Consider the following 19,952-nt stretch of genomic DNA (forward strand, 5'->3'; position numbering starts at 1 on the left):
GTGTGTGTGTGTGTGTGTGTGTGTGTGTGTGTGTGTGTGTGTGTGTGCGTGCGTGTGTGTGTGATGTCTGGAGGGATTGTGTACTAAAACATTTGGGGAAATGGATGTGGATCAAGTAAAGAACATAAAAGTAGGAAAATGAAGACAAGAATGGATCACCAATTGTACAGTATATTTACCATCACACAAGGAGAAGAATAAATATCCTCACGCTGTCAAAAGAGAGTGGTGAAGAAAATAAAACAGTAAAAAAAGGGGAAATGCAGATTAACGAACAAGGAGAAAGGAAACTAAATTGACAAATTTCAAAAGACACGCGAAAAGACAGACTCTTCTCCATAAAGAAAGATGAGGGAGGGAGTGATAGAGACAAAAGAGATGGGGCAGTTTGAAAACGATGGGATCTGTAAGAAAGAAGGGACAGCAACTGACTAAGTGAGAGTTTAAAGAGCTGGACCAGGGGGACAGGACTGTGCTGTGCCATGTAAAAGTAAAAACCTAAATGAAAGGGAGCAGAAATGATAAATAATTGAAAGAGGTTGATAGGAGTTTCCCTCTGATGAAAGGGGGGTGAGAGGAGGAGGAGGAGGAGGACATGAGAGGCAGCGGAGGCTTTGAGGAGTCTGATCATTATCCACCATCGCCGCATTCTTCTCCTTCACTCAATCGGACGGTTGATCCTCACATTCATTATATTTAAATGAAGAGTCCTTCAGATGCTCCTTGTTGCTCTGCTCGCCTCCTTCCACATGTCCTCGCTTTACCTCACGACCATGTTCTCTCCATCATTCATTCACTGCTCTGTGTTTCAGTGTCCTCCTCATTCCTCCCAGCTCTCTGTGGAGATTATACTTCACTAAGTACGCCAGGGGAGGTGTGTGTGGTGTGGTGCTCTTGTCTCCAGTGTCCTTGATGAGCAGGATCCATCAACATCTTTCCTTCACTGAGTCTCTGCGTGTGAGAGTGAGAGTGGGGAGCTCAGCCGGGAGAAGGATTTCATTTTATTTCCCCTTTCTTTCTCTCCTCTCTTTGAAAATGGGATTTTGTAGCTCTGCCGTGGAATCCAGTCGGACTTCAAAAGGGGGGGGCAGCTTATCGGCTGTGTGTGTGGGATGTGTGCGAGTGTGTGGAGGTAGCTTAAGTGCCCGAGTGTGTTTGCGTGTTCAAGATTCAGCTCAAGTTCAAGTGCTTTTAAAATGCGTGAATGGGTAAGAACTCAACTACAACAAAATTTAAAAAATGATATTACCCTACCAACAGTAGCCTCGGCAACTGTGTGCTGCATCAGAGAATCCTGCCGAGGTTGCCAGGTTTGTCATCGCCAGAAACCGAAACCAAAAACCCAGATGTACGTACTGGGTGGATGAACCAGCTGTTGACTGCCAAGAAAGAGTTTCTCCACAGAACTCCCCTTAAAAACTAAAGTTCTCATTTAAAGGGCCAGTGTATGATTTAGAAGGACTATGTTTTCAATAGTGTATAATCACCTGAAACTAAGAGTCAGTGTGTTTTCATTAGCTTAGAATGAGTCCTTCATATCTACATAGCGAGCGGGTCCTTTTCACGGAGTCCGCCATGTTGCATCGCCATGTTTCTACGGTAGCCCAGAACGGACATACCAATCACTGGCTAACTGGTCCAAACGCTTGGCCGCTAGACGCCGCTAAATCCTACACACTGCTCCTTTAAAGTGACTTTAACACCATGCAGACTCTGCTGGGTTAGACTGTGGTTCAATGGGTGACTGACAAACTAACTTCAGCCTGCTGTCTGACCTGCAGTGCATTGATATGAACACCAAATTGTGACTGACTGAGTTGTTTGTCTTGACTTTTTCCAACTTGTAAAACTTCAAGGTTTTCTTTTTTCGCTGATGTTACGATGCACTGCTCTTAGTAATTACTGCTTAGCAAGTGCACTGCTGTATGTGTTCAATCAATCAATCAGGTGCTGATCTAGATCAGACACATGCTGATGCATTTCATCTCACTGAAGCCCGTTGAAGCAAATGTGTGTGTTTGACTTGACTTGATCAATGACTAGGATGCTTAAGTGGACTTTGCGGTGGATTTAAATGGCACTGCACATTTTCTGTGACGCTTACAACTTTTAACTCTTAAAAAGTCTCAATGTAATACTGGGGCCTCTACATAAATGAGACCATCAACAAGAACATTTTTAGTGTCACCGGATCGGAATTAATGCAAAATCAGATGAAATCATGCAGATCCACCAGAAACTTGTTCAGCTAAGACTCCAGCGGTGTCTCCTGCAGCAACCAGCCCACCGCAGGCAGATCCAGATCCAGCCTGAGCCTCGGCGGGAGGTGGAGAGCTCAACGGCCAGCAGCAGTGGTTCCTCCTTCAGCCAGGAGCAGAGCTTCACGTCCCTGCTCTGCCGGTTCACACTGGAGGCCAACGCCTACACCACACTGCTGGAGACCCAGGCCGTATTGTTGGGGCCCGATGGAGGGAATGGAGGCACTGCAGACCAGAACTCAAACTGCTCGAGGCAGACTGCTAGACCCCGCTGCAAAAAAATAAGTGTTTTTTCTAAAGGGAATCCGGCGCTTCGAAACACTGCCACCTTTGTCCACAGGAGGCGCCAATATCAACACAAAATGAAAGTTCCTCATAGTTTCTCTGTGCTGCCAGTCTTTATGCTGAGCTCTTAACCTACAGACATCAAACTGTTCCTTCCCTCCTCCGACTTTTCTTCAGTTCCGTCTTTCACTCTGAATCAGCAGCAGCGTTTCTAAATGTTCAGACGTTTTCAAGGTGAATGTAAAAGCTTGGACACACTCACGCACGCACACACACACACACAGGTGGTGTACGCGCATTTGTGGCGCCTTTGTGACGAGGCGGCTATAATTGGATTCCACGGTCGCCCTGGCGCTGAGAATTGATTGGCGACAGAGAGAAAAAGACTGAAGGATGAAGGTGTCGTTGAGTGTTGATGGGGTCAGAAACCTCTTCACACACAAACACACACACACACACACAATTGGTGATGCACACAGGCACAGACACACCTCACGATCACACACATACTCACAGGTTACCGGCGCCAGTAATGTTATTCCATTACCACAAACCATGGCCATATGGCTATTACGGGCTGTAATCAACTGGAGGTTTCCATGACGATAAGTGCTTAAGGTCAAACATGTGCCTAGATACTCATCCACATGCACACACACACACAAACGCACACCGACACAAACACATATTATAGAGACAGAGACCAAAAGGGATCAAACATTTCTCTTTTAAAGCCTTATTGATTTGTTCACATCTGCTTTTCTGGCATGTCAGCAGAAGGACACATATTTCCATATTAAATGATGTGCATATCGCAGGAAACACTCACAAATACAAAAACTGCAGGAGGTATGACTTTCTTTAAAAGCCTTAAAATGAACTGAAAGGCCTCACTGTTAAACACACACAGACACACACAGACGCACACAACCTCCCGCAGTCTGCTATGTTCTATCACTGTGAAACTACAGTACTTTTTCATGGCCTGAAGCCGCTCATTACATATTTACCAACACAAGTGTCTCCCTTGTTTTCATTCTCTGTTCCTTTATCTCTGTTTGTCTCTCCCATACACACACACACACACACACACACACACACACACATGCCCACACACACACACACACACACACACAGGTTGAACATGAAATGCCGTGTGGAATCACTCTTTTTATTCACAGTTGGCTTGTAAAAGACAAAAATCCCTCTTTGTCAAAATGATTAAATCATTTGTGGCTGTGGGCCATTTGGTTATACTCGTGAGGACCTACTTTTGCAAAGCGACTTGTGGAGGCCGTTTAAGGACATTTTGCACAGACCTGACAACGATGTGAGAAGCAAAGTATTATGCATCATACCCCTCTAGCGTCAGTTTTGCACTTGTCAGTTTCTTTTCAAACTAAACTACCGTGTTTACAGGAAACAACTTGGTTAGGGTTAGACAACAAAACTACTTGGTTAGGTTCAGGAAAAGGTTGTGGTTTGGGTTAGAATAAGTACATTTGTTACATAGTTAAATACATGTGCACACATTACGTACTCACTACTACATACTCAATAGTCAAAGTTGACTTTTGGTTTCATGCGGGACATGAATGCCGGCCTCCTGGGTGATGGTCTTTTTTTTTTCATTCTTCATTCTACATCCCATTACTTCCTTCTTCACTCCTGCTGCAACAATGACCACGTAGAGGGTCATAGTGTCGGGCCACTGACCAAGCTGCTGTATTTGACCATAGACTGTTTCTAATAAAACCGAAAGTAGTCACTGTGATGTCACCCCTTGGTGATTACGGTTATGAAGCATCGAGTTCGGCAATTTGGCCGTCGCGACCTTTGTTTTTGGCCGTCTGCGTCTTGTTTTTTGCAACCAGAAGTGACTGGATAGGATGGGAGCTAAGTACAACCCAACGATGGACAAGTATGTTTTAGGCGACTCAAATGTTACAATTAACTGTCATGAATTGAAAACACACTGTGAAAGGGTCAAAGTTCTCAGATGAAAACAAGGACAGCTCCCAGACCGGACAATGCCGAGTAGCAACCTGTCAATCACTGTGTAGGCCCGCCCTAAAGCATACTCTGCTTTATGGTCTATTTGACTCTAAATGGACCATAATGTACTAAATGAACATCATGCTGTATTGAAGAAGACTTGAAACTAGAGATTGAGACCATAAACTCATGTTTACAATGTTTACTGAGGTAATAAATCAAGAGAGAAGTAGAGTCATAGACTTCTTCATTGAGAGCTGGGAGTATATTGGCCCGAGCTACACAACAAAAATACTTATTTCATGTAGCAAACATAATTATTTTACCTTAAAAACATACTTAGTTTAAACCAAACCATGATCTTTTCCTAAACCTAACCAATTAGTTTGGTTGCCGCGCGGAAAAAAATCTTTTCGTAGGTTATCAACCGTTGGAGGATATGTTGACAAAAGTAATAATTACTACTTTTCAGGTTTTATCACTTGAGCGTAAAAAGTTTGTTGTTTTTGGGCATTTACTTTATCAATGCCTTCTCATCCAACGGTAGTCCTCCTCACAGTGGTTTACTAGATCAGTTCTCAGAAGGTTAGTGATGAAGTTTCTCTCTGCAGTGCTGACATTCAAACACACTTGGTGCACTGTAAAAGACCTGCACTACGAGTTTGGTAGTGAGTGTGTGTGTAGAGAGGCTGACACGTCGGCTGAACAAAGCAGCAGTGATACAGAGAGGAGGAGGAGGAGAAGAGTTCGTCCCTCCCAGCTTATCTGCGCTGCACCTGCTGCGGTTGCCAGGTTGCAGGGAGGTTCACAAACAGGCCAGAGTTTCGAGTGATTTTTAAGCAGAGGAGGTGGAGTGGATTTGGAGGGAGCACAGTGGAAATAAATCCCGTTGCCATGTCAGGCTCTTCACGTGTGAAGTCCTTCGGTTTGATGCAGGGCACGAGTTGCCAGGTTGGAGAGAGTTTTAAACTGGGGCAGGGTAGGTCTGTGGAGGCAGATCATGACAGGATGCTTAACAGGTACGAAGATTAATGTAGAATGGGGATGGCTGCCACATTGGTCTCATTTTTTTAAGGGGAGTGAAGTGGACAGCGTCATTTTGGAGGCTCAGTTGCTGTGTAGCGTGTGTGAAGCATACTGTGCCCTGATAAGGTTGCCAGTTTGGAATGTTAATCCAGTGAAAAGGTTATGTTTAGAGCATGCCATACCAGCAAAAGTAGGTGGGCGCTTTTTGCGGAGGTAGATATTAGTCGCCAGGTTGGAGTGCTTATACACAGCTGGTGTTGAGAGCCAGTGATGGCTGGGTTGCCAGGTTTGAAGGTAATCAGAGTTTTTAAGGCTCAAGCCCTTGCAGGAGAGAAGGAATTGTGGATGGTAGGTTTTGCTGAGTTGAAGGCTTGATTGATCAAGACGGGGAAGTGTTTGGTTTTTTGAGTGAATTTATTTGTTGTTTTTATTTTATAACACCATGAAAAATGTCAACATGTTTGGAGAAGTGATGGAAGCTTCACAATCAGTCAAAATGGTTAACGTTAGGAGAAAAGCTGATTTTTGTGCATTGAAGATGGACGCTGTGCTGCCAGATTTTAATATATAGGTAAGAATTGATTTCCGGGGCAGAGCTACTTTTAGCTTGTATGAAGGACAAAATGTACTCATATTCTTTTTTTCCATTTTTTCCCCCTCAGTGCGGCATGTACATGCGGTCGCTCTGTTTCCTGTCCTGGTCGCATGACTTCTCCTCCTCCAGAGACTTATTATAATGAGCTCCACTTCCTCGCGTCTTGTGGAAATACAGTAAGCGGAGATGTGCCCACAGTGTATTTTTGAAAGTTCGCCTTGTCGGCTCATAAGGGCCACAGCAGGGAGGAAAACCAGGTCACCTTTGTCGAGAGTTTGTGACTTCATGATGTCCATTGTCTCCAACCATCCAAAAAAGATCTGTCAGTGACATTTTGTTAATAGAAGAGTGATGCACCGGGGTTTAAATAAATACACATTTGGCCTGGTAATTAATGCTACTGTCTGTCAGAGGCAGATTGCACAATCATGTTAATCATTTATCCATAGATCTGTCATGTCCTTTGGTCCCTCGATCTTTTTCATTTATCCCCTTCTGTCTTTGGGTTTTTGTGTCTTTTACAATCCTTTCTGTAAGTACAGCAGCTCTCATGTCCATCTCAGGCAAAGTACAGTTATCTGGTGAAGGACCAGTGTAGAGAGGGCCTCTCTGGGTGTCACACTGAATTGATATGGTTTTATAGGAGGAAACATGAAAAGCCTGTGGGATGATGTACTTCTGTTGGCCTTGCCAACACCATTTGAAGAAATATTAAAGATCGTTGAGTGAGGGGTTGCATGATTGGAGCAGGGTCACCAGGTTGAACATATGTTATTTCAAGAACCAGCATCAAGGAACCAATTTGTCTTGAGACGGACACGAAAGGCAGGTTTCAGGGTCGCAGAGCAAAGTCGCCAGTTTGGATTGCTGGACATTGCTTCATCTTCGGGTGAATACGAGGCGGGATCGGACTGACAGGAGGGTTATTCACGTGTTCCAGGGTTTGATGATTCAGCAACTGGGAGAAAGTTCATGGAGATGACACGTTTTGTCACGTCGTCGTGTTGTAAAGCCTCACTGGATTCCTCCCATTGCTCATCACAGTGTCTTAATTGTTTTGGGAGTATTGTTAATTATGTTTGACAACCCTTCCAATAATGGCTGTAATTGAATTAAATGTAAGGAGACAGAAAAAAAGAGAGCGACACTGGCGTGTGCGTGTGCGTGTGTGTGTGTGTGTGTGTGTGTGCATGCTCTAATAAAAGGCTGTGCTCATATAGTGTTGGGGAAGACAGGAATATTGGTTTGAAGCAGGTTGAGACTCATCCTGTGTTCCAGTCAACTCGGAGGTCAGAATTTTCCCAATGGAGACTTAAATCCGCCAAGCGTTACAAGTGCACGATGCCAACTTTATAACACAAAAAAACCAGACTGACCCAGACAAACAAAAGATATTTCTTTGGCAAGTCCACACACAATTTATCCCCCAGAAGAGCAGGCTCCACCTTTTTGTTTGCCATTTTTAATGCTTTCCCTAATAACTTCTGTGCAGAGAAGATATCTTTCATAGACTGTTTACCGTAACCAGCTACTAACACCGGCGACATATTTTGTAATTTACACACTGAACAGGTTTAACTATATGATAGTACGTATTATTGTAATTAAATACAGGCAAATATAGTTTGTGTTGCCTTTTAGTTGATGGTTTACATTTACCTGATGGATTTGCCCAAAGTTTACCAGAAGGAACGCCGACTTTGGGCGGCATTCCAATGTTCCAATAGGAGACCGGCACATTTCCATCAACAATCTCTGAAAGTCATCTTCTCTGGACAAACATTATTCTAAAAAATGTAAAAAAATCTGTTTGTCATGGTCGGCTATGATTTTTTGTTCCTGTTTGGCTTCGTGCACATGGAACACCATGAGATATGAAGTTGGATATTTCAACTCGGCAAACTTTGGGCAAGTTCACAATGCAGTTTGATGGCATCTTTCATTTCTTTGCCGTCCTGATGAATGCCCACATTTTGAACAGCACACCCACAGTTTAATTCAGGCCGAGGAGTGTGACGTTACTTTTTATATTTGATATAAGTAGAATACCATTTCTAGGATCATACCTAATAAAGATGTTGTTGGGAATAACATAGCCTCAAAAAGGGGGCACCATTATGTTGGGAATAACATAGCCTGACATGGGTTATCAGCAATATGTTGGGAACGGAAAGGAGCGTGTTTGGGTTATCAGCATCTAAGAAACTAAATTCTTAACATCAATAGAATTATTAATGTCAGTAACAATTATTAATGATTATTAATAATGGGGCACCACCCTGCGAACAGGGACCAATAACCAAACGATAAAACTAAGTCTCATAATTAGTGTTCACTCGCAATGTCAATAGTCTGAGTACTATTACACATTCAGAGTGAAAGTGAAGGTTGAAAGTGAAGCAATTTCAGGGACCGCCAGTGTCGGTGATCATAAAGCATACACCACGTTATAAAAATGAACAGTACTTTAAGCACACAAACAAGATAAAATAAACACAAATTAACTCTCTCTAACTCTGCCCAGACTGTAGTTCGCCTTACGGTACGATGCAATCGTGTTGGTTGAGGGGGGGGTTCTTCTGAGGGGTTCTTCTGAGCTTCCGTGGGCTCGGGCAGCGCGGCTGCGGGCCGCGGGAGGTGTTCTCTCGGTAGGAGAGAATCGCTGTCGTCTGGATAAGGGCTTTTCGCGTCCTTATGGCCGGAGCAAACGAGGCGCTTGGTGGAGAGTGGACGTTCTCTCTCTCTCTCTCTCTCTGAAGAAGTCTTGCTTCTTCACTTCTGCAGGACTAAAAAGGGGTTCGCTTCGTGGATACGAACAAAGATAAAATAGACAGTTTGGTGGATTCGGCCAGCGAATATAAACTGTTAAACCTAGGATTTGGTTGAAAAGGGAAACAACGTTGGTGTGCTCCCTAGCTCGACGGAGGTCGAAGGGAAAAGCATTGAGGTGGGGGTTGCAGGTAGTTTTGTAGAACAGTGGCTGAACCACAGGGGTCCTGGGGTGTCTTGGCTCTCGGCCAATTAGATTGCAGCGCTGCTTTCAGGTACCTTCAGGAATGCATAGTTTTTGGGGGAGCAAGATCGTCTTACCGGAGGTCCCGCCTCGGCATCCCTGCTCTCGTCCAATGAGAGCAGTGTGGCATTCGGGGAGGAAACTCACACCCTAATGTGAATTTCTTCAAAGTTGGGGGGTTTGGTGCTCATCAAACTACAATCAGGATGAAACCTTTGCTTGCAAAAGGCAAGGCCTGACTCTCTCTCTTTGTTCCACAGCACATGTCGAAGCCATATAGTCAGATCCCAACAATGTCAACACACAAAGACATGTCTTTTGCATAATTTGTCCCTACTAGATTAAATCCGGACCTGTTTCTTTTCAATGATTTTGTATGAATCACACCACTTCTTCTTATTCTTCTTCTTCACTTTAGACTGACAGAACTAAGTAGCTGTCCATGTAAACATGTCAGCCTTGGTAACACAACTGAAGCCTCACAAGCTGTTTACGTGACACCAAACAGAGAGTGACGTTGGCGTCTGTGTTCCATTTGAAAAAGATGAAAAATAATAAATAGATCCAAATGATTTTGCTTATCAACACAGTTTCAAGTTGCCAGGTTTGGAAATACTTTGAGCCACTAGAGAAAGCAGTGATATTAGAGAAATGTGAATATTTGGCTGCACACAGGCGAGCAAGAAAGAGTTATGTTGCCAGATTGGAGGAGGGCTGCCAGCCTGCTGTGTACAGTTATACACTTTGGGTATTGATGTTACCGCTAGAAGGAGGTTATTTGATGCATGATGGCGGAGGTAAGGTTTCATTGACGCAGCGTGAATTCGCCAGGTCGGAGAAACAGATGGAGCAATCAGGTGGAGTGAGGGGAACATAAAGCGGGTGACTTGATTTTCAAGAGGGCAGAGAGAGTTACGGTTGCTGGGTCGAGGCGAGTTTGGTGAGCTGAAGTAAAAACATCATTCTGTTGCCACTTCAAATACTATCAGCTGCAGAAGGGGGTTATTTCCTTCAGGAGGCCCGATGCCAGAAGGCATTCACAGAGTGGGGAGTTGGTTAGATTGTTGTAAGTTTGACCTCAGAGATATTTGCCATCAAATATTTGAGAAAAATGGATAACAAGGAACAGAAAAGGGGTTATTTGGAGCATTTTGCCAGGTTAGATTATTATCAGTTTGCACAAAAAGACATATAGACAAAAGAGGAAGACACAAACAGACAGGGAGCGGAGTGTCTGTTTTGCCACTTCAGGTTCTGTTAAATTCAGAGGAGGGTTACTGGGCATCAGCACTGTAAAGTTGCCCAGATGGATCTGTGTAGAGGCTCAGAAATGGAATAAAAAAGTGATATGAAAATCCCTATCTACGATTGCTTTTTCTATGTTGCCAAGTTACAAGTTTACTAGTAGACTTGGAAAGCCAAGTGTGTTCCATCCGCAGCTAGAGAGAGACAGAAGGTTAACTGCCACAATTCAAAATCTAGAATGAGCTTGGAAAAAAATCATTCATCTGATTGAACATATGGTCACTGGAGCCCGACAGACACTGGATTTTTGAGGCCTGCATATTGACATTTAGTTTAATAAAAATATTTTCTGCATGTATCCATAACATTAACATTTTTCATTGGACTTTAGCATGTTCGGTTCCTGTAACTCTTTAGCAGACACTTCCAGGTTAGCTTTATAAGCTCAAAAGAACCATCAAGACCATTGAAAGGTGCTCTTTGTGATTAGGACAGTCAGACCATTTCACTGATTTATTTAGATTTCACTTCTCATTTCACTCTAAAATGATTCCGAGTATCACAAATAGTATTCCAGTCTTTACAGATTAATGCTGTACACCGTTCAAACACACAGAACATCACCTTCAATTTGAATGAAGATTTACAAAGATACCAAATATGTCCGGTTAAGAGTCTTGAGTTAAAATGTTTCAGTGTGAACATCAGAATAGAAGTGTTACTTTCTCACAGAGTGGAATACATTTATTTTACCCTTTGACCAACATGTACCGAGCGTGACTTTTCACGTTTTTGAATGAACTTGTCAGTGCTCTCTGTTGGACAAACTAATTCATGGAGACACTAAACATATCTGTGGCTCATCTGTATACTCTCATGTTACTCATCAACCAACATATGCACTGACCAGCTAAAAAGACCAATAATGAATGTCAGGCCGATGAGTTGATCTGTCCGTCACCTATTTATCTACCTGTATCCCTTTGTGATAACATGTGTGAGTGCATGTGCTAGATGAGCAGGATGAAAGATGTCAGTGTGTCTAAGGTTGTGGTTAAACTTCACTTTGCAACAGATTTCACTGGTTCAAAATAAAAGCTTTTAAATGACAAACTAACTCGGGACATTTGTTGTGAGAAATTTATAGGAAAATGTGTCAATCAACGAATTAGCTACTAGCTTTGTTAGCAGCTATTCTACAATAGAGCAAGTCTACTACTACTGCTTGGAGGAAGAGTAAGCAGCGAAAGTGACAGAACACTTTTATTGTGAAGATTTTATAGGAAATGAAATGAAATTAAATTATCCACCTTTTACAGCCGCTCCTTCGACCACGAAATATATCCAGTCATTATCCGATCAGGCAGGTCGGTGTGGAGACACAGCTGAGTTACAATTTGGTGAATCCAATCCCAAAAGTTACATCGTGTAACCATGTCGTGAGACTCAACTGAAGCCGAAAGTTTCTTCACGACGTTCAATATGAGGTGTTACAAAGTTCCCCATGTGGATCTTATTCCTTTACATCCCATTTAATATTTCGGGCATTAAACAATTGTTGCGTAAGTTAGTATGAACTATAATTTAACTACTTTCAGAATTTGGAGCAGCTACTGGAAGCAAGTGTAGTGATCAGAGACTGTGTGTTCACTGTGAGAAGAGCTCCGTAGTGGAAATGAAAGTCAGCACCAGCAGAAGGCAATTTCCGTTTCCATTGTAGTTTATAAAATGTCTGCCTGAGCCAAAGCTCTGCATGCTCAACACCTCAACACTTTGAAACAGAAAAGACTGCCGCTTCACACGAGACACCTCCCATCCTTCATATCTGATAATGTGTGGCTTCCAACCAAGAAGGCTGGACAACGGCCAGAAGAAGCAGCTTCCATCAGGAGCAGATCCATGGCTGCCGCAGTGGGGAAACTTTCGCATCACTGACTTTTGCAAGTGGACAAACCCTGCTGCCATATCCCATTTAGAAATGTAAAAACATTACCTGTTGCATTTTATCACAGTCAGACAAATAGCCGAATGCATTGGGAAAACATTTAGAAGTAAATGGAAAGTAAAAAATGAGCTAATTTCCACAATGCATTAAAGCTATCACCAGCAAGACAAAGCTTCCTGTCATATCTGTGGTTTCTGAACCTCTTCTTCGATTGGTTTCTTACCGTTCTGTCTATGTGCTGAAGATCAGCAAAGTACTGATGCCAAAATCTGACACTTCCCACTGAAGTTTCTGATAGCTGAAACTTTTTCTTTCTTGCTTTCACACTCTGTAGTAGCTGCAGGAAATATCTTGATGTGACAGTGCGCTTGCTGCTTCTGGCAAAGTAGCCACGGGAAACAGAAAAAAAATCCTCACAACTGTGCAGACTCAGGAATGCAAATTACAAAGCCGATTGCTGTTTTTATTGGAGTTTTAGAGCGGGTATTTTCTTTAATGGCCGCAGAGTCTCGAGGGAGCAGCAGAAAATGGGGACAGTGGACAAAGCAGAATGTGGAGCCTAGTTCAGAGTTGCCAAGCTGGCCTGATTTGAGTCGGGACAGCAGAAGGAGGACTGCCAGCATCATTCTGCGGAAGTGCTGACAGTTCCCAACCAGAAAATGTGCTTAGAAACCCAGACAATTTCCCGCAGTCACCTATTTAGTCTTTTCCAATTCAGTCTCAATGGATCTTTTTATAACTGTGGCAACACAGTTTAGGAAGTGCCAAACTCATCCCCCGCATGTCTCTGTGGGAGACTGAATGTTGAGTCTCTCAGTGGGGATGAATGAAGGCTGGACTCACACTGGCATTTGGTGATGTTGAGGCAAAGTAGAAAAAGTCGAGGCGAGTGAGAGGGACACACCATCTGTCGGTGATTGTAAAACTCCCAAAGGTTTCCAGCTTGTCTCTGTTGGCTCCTCAGTGTTTTTACCATCAGAGGTAACAGTCATGTAGAGCCTCGACAGCCGTCAGACAAGGTCAACTTTTTACCTGCAAATTGTGTGCAATCAGCAGGGAAGTGCGACCGGCGAGGCTGCCGGGTGTCGCCAGCACCTCCAGCAGTGCACCGCTGGAGGGTGAACCAGTCGGCCCTGTCAATTCTAATACAGTCTGCTGCTCACTTTTCACATGAAACAAAAACCTCTGATTGACACGATTCGTTGTAATAGGCTCAACATACTGTTATTAGGGAACTTTTGGGGGCATCAATATTATTTATATGTAAAACTGGGTATCGGAACTTAATGCCTTTAAGGGATCGGCCGAAATAAGCCAGTACCAGCTTCTCAAGTGATAGGTAGCTGCAATCAATACTTCTTGTGCTCACATCTAGAAAATAAATGACCATCTGAATAGTTTTCCTTGCAGACAATCACCACAAGCGCTCTCCGATGCGACTTGTGATTGGCCGACTACCGCAATAGTTACACCGCATGCAGCTGGGAATGCCTGCCTGCACACCGCTCTGGACACAGAGATGTTTGTGCCGGTGACTAGCAAGTAATGGTGCTAACAGCGCTAACAAGGGCAACAGTGCTTACAGAGCCTAGGGGGTGGGCCTTATGCTTCCCCCGGCTACACTGTGGGTCAGGGGACGACATTATCAGCTGTATGAGCGCTCTGCAGTGCGGCGAATGCAGTAGTCTGTTGGTATCGATATCACCTAAACAGTACTGGCATCGTAATTTATTGACCCAGCTCTATTTAAATGTTACTTTTACCTTTGGTGATCAACTGGGCTGCATGTCATTGATCTTCACTCACACGGACTGATTGTTCATGACATATCTGTCTTTCTGTCAGTTTACCAACAATGACTGACAATTCTTTGTGAAGGAGCACTGGACAAAGTCACAGATCAAAGGCAATTATTTGTTTACGTTTATAAAATTCCGAATGCAATCCAGAATCTTATTACCAAACTAGTACTTTCGCCTCTATTGTGAAATGGTACAAATTTGTCCTTATGTTGGATTTATTTAAAATATTTTCTGTTAAACCATCTAACAGAGAAAAGAGATCTGAACCCATGATCACCTGTGCTTATCTCAGCTCATCAATCTGTATCTAAAACTAAAACATTATCAGACTTTGGTTCCTCTCTGATTAAACTTCCTCTTAGAAAATCAGAAACAAATCAACAATTTCACAGCGGCATTGACTGGTAACAGATGTCTTCCATCTGTGCGGATAATTTCCAAGAACAAAACTGAAAGTAGATTTGCAAACCAGAGAGCAAACTATCTGTGTTCATGCGACCTTATGTCCCCTGATCTTTCATGGCATGCCTCCAATTACCGCTAAAAACAATAATTTCATTAATCAAGCTGTTGGAACAACTGGCAGTTAACACAGTGACCATTTAGATAATTGATTAATTTTCTTTTTTTTAGCTGAAGCTAATTAACATAACTTGAGGCTATAATTAAGCTTTTTTGCTGTTGTCTGGTTGACATTCCCATGTTTTATACTCTACCAACTCTGGTGACTCTTCCACAGAGAGCCCCTCACTGCGCCACGTCAAATTATCCCCAGTTATGCTTATCAAATTAAGTCATGGTTTTGCTCTGGGATCTCCAGTATTTTCGGCAAGTAGCTGGTGAAAAAATAAGGTGTGAAATTAAATAAGACACTGTTGTCCTGACTGCATGATTTAGATTAGTCATTTAGGAGTTTTCAGTAACCTCTACTTGTTACTTGTAAATGTTGTGAGCTAAAGTTAATTAGATTTAATAAGCAGATTCAATACTGGATTCAGATTTAATAAAAAGCTATGAAACTTCAGGCCGACCCCCAAAGAGCGGGAGGCAGGTTTGAATCAGTCAGCATCCATAGTGTTGATAAAATAACTGAGTGTTGCTCCTTAGCTTGCACAGCACAGAGCAAAGTACCCTTCCACCCCACTTTGTTTGATTTAAAGTGGGTAGAAGGTGTAGACATTAGCCTTTAAATAATGACATTATGTAGTGGTACTCCTGTCTGGTCTCACTGCTGTGGTCTGTCAGGCCGGTTTATCAAAGAACACTCACTTGTATTTCTCTCAGGATCTGCTTTTCAGTAAAACATCAGTTGTGAGCTGCTGAAGTTTAATGGCTGCAGCTTGACACTGATTGATGAATGGGCAGCGGCTGCTAAACTCTGAGCTCTGTCACTCTGTCACTGATACGCCACAGAGAGGAATGGTGCCTCTTTTTTACCCACAATGCTTTCTTTCTTTAAGTCAGTCTAATTTTCTTTCTGTCTTTCTTCTTTTATCTCAGTCTGTCCCTGTCCTCTCTTCTCTTCCCAGCGACGGACATTTTTTGCTCATTTAAGGAATGAGAGGCCGCTCTGCCGTCCTCTCACTGCATCTGTCCACTCGTCTTCGTCCCTTCCTTCTCCCCCTCTCTGTCCTCTTAACCTCTCCTCACCGCTCATCCATTTCTCTCGGTCTCTCTGTGCAGGGAATCTTGGCAGACTTTGACAGACGGCTGACTGAGCCAATGACATACTTCGAGGACTTTTAAAGCAGGGTCCTCTGGTCAAACCTGCATGGGCGTGAGCACGACGAGTATGTGCACGTGAACCCGGATGAACGCCATCACCGTTTCGTGCCCCGTGAGAAGAGGACGGCCCCCTTCCCTGATAGAGAGGTAGGCTGCTGTTCATTTAGAGTCTACCGTAACGCTGCCAGTAGTTGTACGAATAGCTTTTGGTTTAGTTTAATATAACTTTGCATCTATTGTATAATCTAGTCATCTGAATCTTTGGTTCAAAGACATTAGGCTTCCTCTTCTGCTTCCTAATTTTGATTGGCTGAACCCGTTGGTGCCAAGTCAGGTGTGAATGGTTGATGTGACTGCCATAGCAGCAGTTATGTAAAGTGTGGATGTATCAGAACCAATCCATGTCCAGCATAGTTGTTACATACTGGTCTAAAAGGTCCACTGACTAGAGTAACTGGCAGAGAAAGATCTTTTTGGTGGCACATTGTTGTCTTTATACATCTTGTCTATTTCTGTTGAAGCACGGAATATACTTCTCTGTTTGGAGATGTTAGGGAATCACAATAATTACATACAAACTGTATCATCAGGGGTGACTGCGGTAGAGCAGGGTCGTCCTTCAATCAGTGGATTGGCGGTTTGATCCCCAGCTCCGCTAGTCCAAGTCGATGTGTCCTTGGGCAAGACACCTAACCCCAAATTGCTCCCACAGGCTGTTCCTGAATGGGTGTGAATGTTAGATAGTCCTGATGGGCAGGTGGCACCATGCATTGTAGGCCCATGTCATCAATGGGTGAATGACAGCGCTTTGAGTGGTCATAAGACTAGAAAAGCGCTGTACAAGTACAGTCCATTTACCATTTACCGTCATGTATCCAAAGTATTTTAGGATTTTTCTTGTGACGGGCCCAGTCTACATGATATCAGCTTGATTGTAGCCCGACCCGGCAGACGATAGGCGTCGGCTCCAATCGCAACAGAAGATATTTTCATCCCTTGTGGTGTTTCTTTGTAAACTACAACCAGAGATGCATCTGGGCAACTTATCCTCAAACAAGAGTTCTTATTATATCTTACAAGAGGTTACTCTTTACAAAATAAACTTCCGTCTTCACAGTAAACTACATAGTTAGGTTTAGGCAACAAAAGTATTTAGTAAGGGTTTGGAAAATATTGTATTTTTGGTTAAAATAACTACGGAAGTGGCGTTACTACATTATGCAAGTTACATGATTAATAAATCAACATTGACTTCTCATTTCAACGAACAGCGGCCTCTTGGCTGAAAGATCACTGTTTGTTGGACCAATCCACCTGCACTCCCACTCGCCCTGTGTGTGCTTTTGAGGTTGTTACACTTCCTGGTTCATGATTAGGTGGATAGCATACGAGATAATTTCATAGGGTATCTAAGATTTACAGCACTTAGTTTTTCCGAGGTTGGTGAGAACATCCCTGTCTAGACAGAAAGACTAGCATGTTCAAATTGTTTTTTTCCTTTCCGCGACGTCGCCCCGCGTGTCCGTCACTTTGACCAAAGTGAGCTCGGCGCCATCAGCCGCACACAACTGCATGATGGTGTAGGTGCTGCAAGTTGAACTGTGAAACAGCGGAAAGGTCACTTTCCTTCCGAACACAAGACAGCCGCCATCATACACACAGCCATTGTTGTTTTAAACTCTTGCTCCTGGAAGTGGTTTCCAAGCTCCTCCTTCCCAATGACATCACATGCATCGTGACAGATGAGCTTTGATTAGTCGGGGACCAACGTGTAGTCTGTCATGTCTTTTAACCGAGTCATGACCAGAGTTTGTGGCTCTATAATTGCGTAATCTGAAACAGTGACCATCGTACCAGACACAATATTGAGAAGTCTGATCCTGAGATAAGTGTCATTGTAGTCTAGATATCATTCAGCGTGCTGTCTTCTCTGCTTACTTTGCCATTGAGTGCTGTTCACATATTGGACATCTACTTGTATTTCTAGTCTTTGTCAGGTTTCCATGGTCTATGTGGAATGTATCTTAGGCATACAGAGATATTTGGCCTTTGGGTTGGATTCACTGGACTCACCAGTGCTGTACTAATAACTTGAGTCCATTGCGGAGGACAAATTCCCCCACAGGGATGAATAAGAGCTAATAATAAGAGTAACTGATCTTATTGGCTGTTGTAGGATTGTGACATTGCTGTTGTCAAATGTCCCCTCTCAACTTGGGTGGAACAGGTTTGATAGATTAAGGTTATATTTACATAGTTCGCTCTATTGTATTCTAAAAGTAATGATTTCAGTGTTTCCAGTCTTTTTAATTATTTTTTCAGCCCCTACAGCAGTTTGGTCATTTGCTTGGTGAATCACTTTCCTCTTTTATTTCTCTCCAGGAGAGAATCATTATAACTATGAAATAAACAGACACATAAAATGAATCTAAAGTAGTCATGCAGTGATGCTCAGTGTGTTAAGATGAATTGCCCTGTTTAAATTTCACTCAACAGCTCTGTGAGCTACTGTTACATTTTACCCACAAGGTAATATAAAAGTCAATGAAACACTGCTGACACTCCTGCTGTGTTTCTTACCTCCACGTCAAACATGATCAACTCCAGTCGGCCTCTGCCGCTGGGTATGAAAAAGAAAAGAAAATGAAGGAAAATCATCCTCAAAACAAGCATTATTCCCAGTTTGACGTTGCTGCTTTCTTGCAAGATAAATCATACATTTCGAATGAGTTCTCGGTTCGTGCCTCCGTAAAAAGCAGAAAATAAGATTTAAAAGGCGTATTTAAAGGTTAACAGCCAGAAATCTACAACAGGATTTGATGGGCTTCAGCGACCCGAGGGGGTAACTCGCTGACGACTTTTACACAAACTCATAATAGAAGAAGAAAACATTTGCAACAGCTCGCAATTAGAGAGAGTGTGTGTGTGTGTGTGTGCTTGTGTGTGAGACAGTGACTTAGGCTAATGCAGCCTTAATAGCCACATTAGTTTCTTGCTCCGACTAAATCGTTTGAAGAAACTCAGACTAGAAAATAGATCCATTAGGTAGCTCTAGATCTCATAACACACACACACACACACACACACACACACACTGAAAGGAGATCCTGAGACACAACAACCCTGCATGAAACCGACACACTTTGTTTTCTCCTTCTTTTTTCTCACAACATACACAACCCGCACACACGTGGACTCCCAAGTTGCCTCTATTTTGTTCATACAGAGACTACACAAACACAAAGAGAGTCGTGTCTCCTGCTGCTGGAACTCTGTGTCATCGAAGGCTTTTCTGTCAGAGCTAATTTGCCACTCCCGCATTGACCGTGGCGGTGACGGGCGTCTCCTAATGAGACTCGCAGTAATGGCAGGTGTGGGCCTCTGAATCCGAAATCACAGTATAATGAGATGAACAGCCCTAATGGTCACAAGCAGGGCAACAAGAAGTACAGACGCAGGATGAGGGCACCGATGATGAGGCTGGGACAAGAGGGGGAGCTGGCTGCCGCTCCTGTGTTTACTCCGAGTGGAGATTTCACACATTCCAGGATTAATCAACTGGTTGCTTGCATCAAATTTTTTACTATACATATATATATATTTTTTTTTTTTTAACGACAGTTGTAATCATTCGACAACAGGTTCCAATGGATTTGCACAAGCAGGTTCTCTGCCTGTGCAAATCCATTGGAACCAAGTACCGGGATCTTATTGACCCAGAGGAGCGTCTGACTGTCTGAGCTAAACTGTCATATAGCCCAAGCTACTGGTTTCCTTTTCCTTTTTCTCTCTGTTTAACAGTTACGCACTGTATATGTCTAGGGCTTTTATTGTGAAAGGAAAGAACAGAAGGAGTGGATGTGGTTGGTCTGCAAAGGAGTGATGAAGCTAGCCTCCTTGGCATTGTATACTATAGTTTACATTTTGAATATGTCTGTACTGCACAATGTGATTGCTTATTGCCTTTTTTTTCACTGTGCGAAATCTCAGTATGCCGTAAAATAGCGTGGTAATATATTTTTCAGAAAAGGTTTTTCTATTAGTGAAAGTACATGTGACCACA

The 19,952-nt window shown here is 43.1% G+C and overlaps 1 protein-coding gene across 2 annotated transcripts in view; it reads left to right on the forward strand.

The window, feature by feature from the left end:
- Nucleotides 1-19,952, forward strand: part of LOC116397259 (leucine-rich repeat and fibronectin type III domain-containing protein 1-like protein) — a 339,526-nt gene that overhangs the window by 148,409 nt on the left and 171,165 nt on the right. Inside the window, exon 3 of one of the 2 annotated variants that reach the window (XM_031872518.1) lies at nt 15,848-16,036. The gene's annotated coding sequence lies outside the window, so the exon portion shown is untranslated. Of the gene's footprint in view, nt 1-9,422; nt 16,037-19,952 lie in introns of those variants that run through there. The other variant, XM_031872519.1, reaches the window with a different exon arrangement.

The sequence above is a fragment of the Anarrhichthys ocellatus genome, unplaced genomic scaffold, assembly GCF_004355925.1.
Source record: "Anarrhichthys ocellatus isolate YVR2014 unplaced genomic scaffold, GSC_Weel_1.0 scaffold64, whole genome shotgun sequence".
NCBI lineage: Eukaryota > Metazoa > Chordata > Actinopteri > Perciformes > Anarhichadidae > Anarrhichthys > Anarrhichthys ocellatus.